Source organism: Ambystoma mexicanum, chromosome 6q (genome assembly GCF_040938575.1).
Source record: "Ambystoma mexicanum isolate Mex_15411 chromosome 6q, UKY_AmexF1_1, whole genome shotgun sequence".
Classification (NCBI taxonomy): domain Eukaryota; kingdom Metazoa; phylum Chordata; class Amphibia; order Caudata; family Ambystomatidae; genus Ambystoma; species Ambystoma mexicanum.
In genome coordinates this window covers 200,626,043-200,635,852 of record NC_090937.1, presented here as the reverse complement: position 1 = coordinate 200,635,852, position 9,810 = coordinate 200,626,043, and positions in this window count along the sequence as shown.

The window sequence follows — 9,810 nt, the reverse complement described above, 5'->3', positions numbered from 1 at the left end:
TCCCCCCCCCAAGATCAGATTCCCACTCCTGTATTGTCCTAATCTCGCATACAATGATCTGAAAAATACTGTGGTGTCATGGTTGGGGGCATGTGTTCACAATACATATCTCGTGGTTTTCCAATATACTGTGTAACATCGCCATCCTGCCCTCATTATCTGTCTTCATGGTCAACACTTTGAGTGGGATAGCCGGGTCCACCCAGATAAGAACCCCTCTTGCATATGTCGAATAAGTGAAGCCCACCATCACCTCTCCCCATGCCCTTGCCAGGTTTTTCTGCTTTTGCGTCTAAGTGGGATTCCTGTAACAATGCTATGCCTACCTTGTTCCTCTTGATATACATGCACACGTTTCACACATTCCATGTCATGATTTTGATCTTGTCTGCCATTATGATATTGGGTCCAGGGCATCAATGAGGCCACCAGCCTATAGCCGCCTCAGCAGGAGTTTGATGCAGCTTTTATCCATGTATGTCAGGCTCCCCATTAGTTGTGTGAAACATTATGAAAAGACTGAAGCAGGTATAAGTGGGGGAAGATAAAGTCTTCGGTAAGGTAACCCTGACAGTTCAGAAACCACACATGTTGTCTTGAGAACGGGGCCTCAAGACCTTTTTTATTTCAACTGTGTTGCTTGGAACTTGGATAAGGGAACCCGAGGATTGTTTGGAACTGTGTTCCTTTGAACTGCAGAAAGGTAATCTTGAAACTTTTTTGTGGAACTTTCTTACACTTGGGGAATAGGAGCTGAAAGAGAGCTGTGAGCTGGAAAAGCTCCGAACTTTGAGATGAACACCATTTCTTTTATTATTGACATCTCTACACATTGTTTAGCTTTAGTTGTGAGGGCAAGTATATGTTTTGGACACATATACTTTTTAAGTTGAACTCTTTGACTCAGACTTTCCTTAGTTTCATTCAGGTAGGGAAATCCCACCAAGGTAGGCCTTCTACCATCTTGATATTTGATCTAATAAAGTATTTTATTTTGAACTTTAAGTCTGTTGTCTGTGTCTTACTTAATGATACCTTCACACAACAGACATATCCATGCTAAGGTATACGTGGCTGCCAAAGTGGATTGTTTGTTGCATTGGCAGCACCAGGGAAAGCTGGGATTGGAAATAAAGCCTGTAAAAGAAATTCAAGTAAAACGTATTGGTAAGAATAAATTGGATAAATTCATGAAGGCAGTGTGGAAGAAGTTTAGCAGTGTATTGCGCAGAGAGATCGTTAAGTTGCACATGTATTGCCATAAAATTCTGTTGGTGGAGGGGGCCAGAACTTGTACACATAAGGTGAGAAATCTGCCATTTGGGTTCAGGGAAAAGGTGAGGTTGCAATTGCAGGGTCTGTGCGGACAGGGGGTCATTGAACCAATTGAATATAGCGAGTGGTTGTCTTCCATTATTGTGACTCAGTGCTTGGATAGAAGGATTATCCTCTATGTGGATTTAAGCGATTTAAATCGCAATATATTGGTTAACAGACACCCCTTGCACAGAGTTAATGAAATGTCAACTATGGTGGAGGCAGAGTGGTTTTCTACTCTGGATCAGTCAGCAGCCTACCACCAGGTGGACTTGCACCAGAGTTCAAGGGTGCTCACGGCTTTTATTACACCCATGGGTGTGTATCAGTTTAAGAGTCTACCTTTTGGCTTAGCGTCAGCATCTGCTGTGGTTCAGAAAAAGTATGGAAGATCTGTTAAAAGATATCCCGGGTGTGAGATGTTTCCAAGATGATATTGAGGTGGGAGGCAAAACAGAGAGGGAACATGATATGAGGGTGAGTGAGGTCCTGTGAAGGCTTGAGGAATGTAATTACTATAACCTTTAACCACGGTTTACGTGACACTAGAGTAGGTAAGGAATTAACCAGAAGGACTCACCAATGGGTCTTATCTCTCATTCTCATCTTGTTTGCGGAGTGATTCAGGGGGTGAGTTGAATACAAGAATCTCCCTGAATTCCCTCTCCCTCTCCCCAAAGCAGAAAAAGGCCAGAAGCGGGACTACAGGGAAACCCTCTGGGGTATAAAACCCTGTGTCGTCGTCTGGCAGGCCGTCTGCTTCAGATGGGTTCTACGCAGTGGCTTGGCCTTGCAGGATTAGTCGAAAAATGGAGTCTAATCAAAGAGGTAAGAAAGACAAGGTAAGTGGCTTGGGAGTAACGGTAAGTATAGAAAAGAAAGTAGGAAGTAATGTTATAAGGTTAGCCTCGTAGAGGACTGAGGTAAGTTACATCGTGGATTGCAGAGAAGATGTGACCTGGAAGGATTCCCTAACAAAGAATTGGTTGTTAAGACAGCGAAGGAGGAGGAGTTACAATAGACAGTTTGCCGGCAGGACTTGTACCTGTTAGAGGGAGTGTGGCTGTTGAGGTGTTCTGGGAGCAGCTTCGGAGATCGGGTAAGTGTTCCAGTGACCGCCGGAAGCCAACACGGCTCAGCCATAACTTAATAGATAAACGGCTGCCGAGTTAGATAACAGTCGCAAATTGGAACTAATATAAATGTTAATAACTCTATCTTCTGTACCCAATTTTCAGGATCATTGAGACTCGAACGGCTGCACGGCGGAGTCCAGAGCGGAGCCTGTTTGTGTGTGTCGTTACTGTTTCGTTCTGATAACCAAGGAAGAAACCTGGAATTCGAAGTAGCAGCTCATTGAGCCTGAGGGTCAGATACAGAGGATAAGATTGTAGAATAGGAATTGGAAGATAGTTGGAATAGTAAGACAAAGCCTAGGTTCGTACTTACCGAGCGCTGATAGCAAAGAGTAGCAACGCATCCGAGCATTGTGGCGAGACTCTGATATGCTGCGTGCTGTAGAGGAGGCGGAGCCTGCCTATCCTCCGAGGGCCAACAAACTAGACCGTTGCAGACAGATGATATCACCATTTTGAAAGGAATAATGGATGACACATGCCTTCGAGACCAACGATGCCAGAGGGACCAGCGCCTTCTGAGGGGCGTTACAAGGAATGACTGTGAAGAAGGACAAATGCCAGTTTAAGGTACATCCGGTATCATTCCTGGGTCAAAGTCTGTCTGAAAGAGGTCTGGAAACTCTCACAGAGATGGTCGATGCCATCTTGGAGATTAGAAAAAGAGAGCAACAGGAGGAGGAGGTGACCCTGTGCCCTTGAAACCACAGTCAGGTGAATGGTGTGCCTATTATTGGGGGAAATCAACTCCAGGACACTTGTTAGAAGATTAACTAAAAAGGAGCAAGAAACATCAAATTTCACTTACAGAAACATTCGTAGAGAAATATTAGAAGTAAACCACTGGATCATAACAAAAAATTGATTTTAATTTTAGTAAGTTAAAATCAATCTAAAAGAGTAAACAAAGACACATTGTATAGATAATTATATCATGAATGTTTTTTAAAGTGGGGTTAGTGCATGAAGAGACAAAAGAGATAGTGTAAACACTTGATGTAAACCAACCAACTCTTACATGTAGAGCATTGTGTGATTGAACCCGCTCTATCAAATGAACAAGAAAACCTAACTGGTTTCTAAGGTTTTGTGAGAGTTGACATATGTTTCGGCTAATGGCATCAAAAACAATCAGGCAAAGCACAAACACATTGTCTGTTGATGCAAGTGTAGCCGTCTTCAGGACAAAAGGAGAAGCACAGTGTAGTTAATTTTGGTAGTGCTGAGTACTTCTTAGTCGCCGTGTTCTTTAACATGATGAACCCACTACAAAATGAAGAAAATAAGCATATTTGTAAAAAACGCAATGAATAATTAAAAACAAAGTTTATTACAGTGGGAAACTGTGATTATTGGGTAAAACTACTAACAGTATCATGGAGGGGAAACCCCCACTCATAGTGCACATCATTATGAATCATCACTGACTGTGGCCAAGGCCGAAAAACAGAGAGAAAGCCAGACACATGCGGTATTGCATTTGTCATGGAATGAATACAAGGGCATATTTATTGGCCGTCCAAAGCTAAAAGGGTTATTGGAACCTATTCGGATCAGCACATGTCAATCAAGGACACATTTAGATACTTGAGGATGATGGCACTCACCTATATACGACACACGAAGGTTGTGGTTCGCTGCACAGAGTTTTGACACGGGCAGGTGTCTTAATCACTGAAGGTGTATCGATAAAGGGCGCCTGAGACGTAAAGATATGTTTAGCACATTTGATTATGTTCATGTGTATTTTGTAGAGGTTATTTTGGAGACTCAACTCACCTATAATTAATATAATTACCGCTGGGGTAGCCTCAAACAGTGTTGTTTTTCATTAGATAGTCTGGAGGTATCATCCCAGAAAGATCGGGTGTTGTACAAATCTACAAGGTAATTTTAGCAGTTCATTATGTAGACTTAAAAAACATTAAAAATGCCTGTTTATTTTGTGATGCTCATCGAGTAATTACCTCTAAAAGGATCTGCTCGTAGATCCACTTGAGCGGTGTGTCAGCTGGCCGTTTTTCATTAGTCAGAGACGGTATCTAATTAACAAATAGTAAGAGCACAGATGTCAGTGCTAAATTTTATAAGTTTTATGAGTTTAACCGAAGGATGTCAGCGTGTAAAGTTACAAACAGAAAGGGACTTTATTGTACCTTATGGATGACGTGGGCGCCGCATGTGCCAAGCGCATACGGAGCAGCGCTTTTGTCGCCTTCGGAAAGAGCCACGAATCGTCTGCAGGGCAAAGCGGTCCGGAACCTGGAAAAACGTAATAGTCAGCTGATCGAACGTGCGTACTGGCGTCTGCTGTTAGATGCAGGCAGAGGATTGGATATTTATACACGGGCGCAATGACCCTGTTCAGTATTTAAAGTGAAAGTACAATTGAATGTGTGGTCAGCTGATCGAACGTGCGTGCTGGCGTCTGCTGCTAGATGCAGGCAGAGGCTTGGATATTTATACACAGGCGCAATGTATACACAGGCGCAATGGCCCTGTTCAGTGTTTAAAGTGAAAGTACAGTTGATTGTGTAAAAAAACACAATATCCTTTAACACAAATAGATTACAAAATCGTATTGAGAGTAAAATGGAAATTATGAGTGAGCGTTTGTGAGAAAAAATCACAGAAGCACACAAACATATCAGTGCAAGTGACTAAGGGACCTGACAAGAAGGCCCCACCCCATAGGGGCAAATCGGGCTAAGTATTGAGAAAGTGGTATAAAGGAAGATGTTAGAGGGAAAAAATGTTACCTCACAAAGTCCACAGAATTGTGGTGCCCTATCTAGGAGACCCCAATTGTCATGATGCCTACCCCCGGAGCACCAGGCCAGGCCCAGCACCCCCGGAAGCAGGCATCATGCCCTCGGGTAAAAGCCCAGCGGCTCCTTATAGGGGCTCTTTGGACTCAGTCCTGGCGCCTTTGGCGCCAGGCTCATGTTGGACATCAGTCCTGGCGCCATAGGCGCCAGGCTCATAAAGGGAGGTGTTTTGTGCACTTACCTGATGCAGACCATGCTGCACGCTTCAGGCCTCCCTGAGACCTGAAAGGGACTATTTTTTCATAGGGACTATTTTTTCACTCGGGCGTGGCCAGGGAAGGATACATACCTAGTTGGGGAAGGATACATATCTGGGACTTCTTTGGAGGCTATTTAAGCCACGCCCAGACAGCAGCTCATGCTTCGCGTTGTTCTGCTTCCTGCAGCTTAACGCTCACCGTGTCTGCTCCTGCTCCTGGACTCCAGCCACGCCCGCCTCGAACCTGGAAGACCTGCAAGGAAGGAAGAGAAGAGAAAGGTGAAAACCAAGGACTATTTCAAACTTCTTACCTGCATCCGGAATCTTCTCGCCAGCATCCCTGAAGAAAGACTTCCATTTAAAAGCATTGCGTTGCTCGCTGCAGCGCCACGCTTCACTCACCTGTCCTCGAGACATCTCCCGGCTCCATCGCGGCTGTCAGCATCGGACGCCACATCTCTGCACCTAGGGGAGAGAGGAAGAAACAAAAGGTGAGCAGAAGGAACACAGAAGGAAAGCCTGATTAACAGCCATAATACTTACCGGCTTTTCTTCCACATTTCGGGTCGGCGCTGCCACGTTGGCAGGTACCGTACCCCGGCCCCTATGGGGAAAGGACAAGAGACATTTCTGGGGAATGATAAGGACATTTAGAGGGATCGCCCTCATCACTACTCACCTCAGCAGTTTAACCCCTCGACGCATCGCCTTCATTCTGCACCTGAAATAAAGGACAGATCACAGGTTAGAAAGACAACATAAAGGGGGCCTCACTTGAACTTTGAACTTTCATACTTACGGCGCATCGCTCAGGAAAGTCAAGTGGATTTTGCCAGCGCCATTCTGAAAAGCAGTGAAGTAACTGGACGAACACGCGCCCCTGCACCAGAAGCAGGATGGTGAGTTCATCCTTCCAAACCACAAGGTGAGCTTAAACCGGGGTTTGGAGGAAGTTAGAGAGGAACGAAGGGGGAAAGGGGGGAGCTAGCACACTATTCTGCAGACTGTTAATCCCCTTTCTCATCTGCAGAAGGATATTCCTACGGGCCAGGCAAGCACGATTTGGAGGTCCTGTCCAATCGCTGTTCCGGGTCCTGCGCATCACTCTAGAAGAGGCCACAGCAATCCAGACTAGACCAGCGCCCCCGTTGGAACCAGGTGAGCGTTACACCAATTTTTTTGTGTATTGGGGGAAAGAATGATGTGCATCCACCCAAAGCGGGTGGGCTCGATTGATTTTAAAAGAAAAGCGACCACTCCACTGTGGTATTTAAGCCACGTTTAACCGTGTCCAAATTGAAGATCCATTTCTGTTCTTGTTTGGTGAGGAGAAGATCTCTATTACCTCCTCGTGGGGGGGCTGGAATAGTCTGAATCACAAACCAAAATAGATCATTATAAGAGTGTTTTTGTTGTGTGAAATGTGCCACCATTGGTTTGTTGTCGATGTTATTTTTAATGCAGGAGCGATGCTCACATATTCTTTGTTTTACTGGACGTTTCGTTTTTCCAATGTACAATAGATTGCAAGGGCATTTGATGCCGTAAATGGCCCACGCGGTATTGCAATTGGTAAAGCCTGTTAAAGTCCATTTTGTTTCATACAGTTCGAGTATTTTGACGTTCTTTGTTAAGGAACAGTCGGAGCACGAAGCGCATTTAAAATGACCTACCACGGGTGGCATGGTCCAAAGTGTGGTTTGAGCCGCTGTAGGTTTTCGAATAATCGGATATGTGTGTACAAGTTTGTCTCTGAGATTAGGTTGTCTTTTGAATGCAAAACAGGGTGTAAGAGGGGCAAAATCCGGAGTAGTAATGATATGCCCATTTTTTATGATTGTCTTTCTCAAAAGGTTGCGAATGGGTGAAAACGTGGCTACACAAGTGATTTTGTCTATTGTGTTTTTGATGGCTGATTCCAAACAGTTTTGTCTATTGGTGTGTTTTGCTCTTTTATATGCTCGTTGTATGATCTTGGATGGGTAGCCCCGGTTGGAGAGACGAGAGATATAATTAATCTATACAATGTGTCTTTGTTTACTCTTTTAGATTGATTTTAACTTACTAAAATAAAAATCAATTTTTTGTTATGATCCAGTGGTTTACTTCTAATATTTCTCTACGAATGTTTCTGTAAGTGAAATTTGATGTTTCTTGCTCCTTTTTAGTTCATCTTCTAACAAGGGTCCTGGAGTTGATTTCCCCCAATAATAGGCACACCATTCACCTGACTGTGGTTTCAAGGGCACAGGGTCACCTCCTCCTCCTGTTGCTCTCTTTTTCTGATATATGATCCCTGAGAGTGGTGTTCCCAGAAATTGGATCTCTTCCTAATGTTACTTTATCTTGGAGATTAGAACACCTGCTAACAAGGATAGGTTGAAATCGTTCCTAGGTTTAATTGAATTTTATGCCAAGTTCGTAAAGAACTTTTATGCTAGGTGTACCTTATTGACAGATTTGTTGAAAGTAAGGGTGTAACTTGTATGGGGAGAGAAAGAAGTAAGGGTATTTAGGAAAATGAAGGGGGAGGTTGCCAGTATGCCAACACTACATAGGTTTGACCCTTTGGCAGAAACGACCATTACTGTGGACGCTTGTACCTGCAGCCTGGGGGCGGTGCTTAGTCAGTATAGAAAGGGCATAGAAGTACTGGTAGCATTCGATTGCGGGCTCTCACAGCCACAGAGTCTAGGTACTCCACCATTGAGCATGAGAGTTTGGCATGCTACTGGGCTTCAAACTACTTCAAAACATATGTGTGGGGTATCCCGTATGTCATGAAAAGTGATCACAAGTCCTTGGCGCATTTATTTACCACAAGGGGCTCAGGTTTAACCACAGAGAGAATCACCAGACGGTTATCTGCTTTGCAGGATGTCAACTTTGTGGTCAGATGTGACCATGTGTCTTGTAATCCTGTTGCTGATTGCTTATCAAGGTCCCCCAAAATCAGTTCAGGTAAATAGAGGTGGTGAGCGCAGGTTATTAACATGGTAGACAGCGCATTCTCCAAAGAGATCTGGTTGGAAAGCACTGATAATGATAGAGAGTTGAAGGAGGCCATGTCCAGGACTGAGCGGTGGTGGCATCATGGGGAGGAGGTCAGTTCACCCTTCTATAAGTTCAGGGACAAGTTAAGCAGTTCTATGTGGGGTCTGGTTTGAGGAGAAAGATTGTTTCTCCTGCTGCGTTTCGGAGAGAACTGGTCAGGCATGCGCCTAGAGGGCACCTGGGTAAGAGCTTAACCAAGCATAGGTTGACAGCAACATTTTGGTGGCTCAGTTTGGACGACATGGTGGATGAGGAGGTGGGCACTTGCCTTCCCTGTCGGGTGAATGATCAATCTGTAAAAATACAGAAGATGGAGATTGGGAATGTGGATATCCCGGAGCAGCATGGGAGAAAGTGGCTATCGACTTCATGGGTCCCATGAATATGCTGAGCCAGGAGAACATATTTGGCATTGTAATGGTCGATTACGCATCAAGGTGGTTTGGGGTGGAGTTTGTCAAAAGCATTTCTACCAAATGTGTGATCGAGTTTTAGAAAAGTTGTTTGCTAAAGACGGATACTCCAAGGTCGGAATTTCTGACAATGGTGTTCAATTGGTATCACGAGAGATGTGGGAATACTTGGAAGCCAATGGCATTGAAAATCTAAACACTGCCATATAAAATCCTAAGGTAAATGGGCTTGTTGAACATATCAATGGTATTATCAAGGAAACTATTCAATTGGCATTTGCCAAGGGCCTTGATTGGAGGAGTAGTGTACAAGAAATGATGCAGGCTTTCAGAGACACAACACAACGTATTGAATGGGGTCACACACTTCGAGAAGATGAGGGCCAGGAAGATGCGCTCAGAATTATTCCCTCATTGGCTGGCGGTGGATAAACAATGTGCTAATGAGCAAATGTACTTGCAAGGGAGTAGGGTGTGTGTGCGTGATCTGGTGTGAGAAAAGAAGCCATTTAGTGTCCCAAAAGGATACTCCCGTTATTTTGATCCCATTGAAGTGGTGAAAGTGGGACAAAGACATGTCGTGACTAGTGATGGGAGAAGATGGAGTAAAGACTGTTCTACCATTGTGCGACATCCCCTTGTGAGACACAAGGAGGTGTTGGAGCATCATGAAATGGGAAAGTGTACTGTTTGGTTGAGAAGTAGAGCAATGAAATTTGATGACTATGTAACTTAGTTCTTAGTTTCCTTGCCTTTGCATGCATGTGTTTTGTTTCCTCTTATGCCTTTACCATGCCAAAAGGGTACCCGCTTGTTGTACACACATATGCTTTTTTATATATAAATACATATCTACACCATTA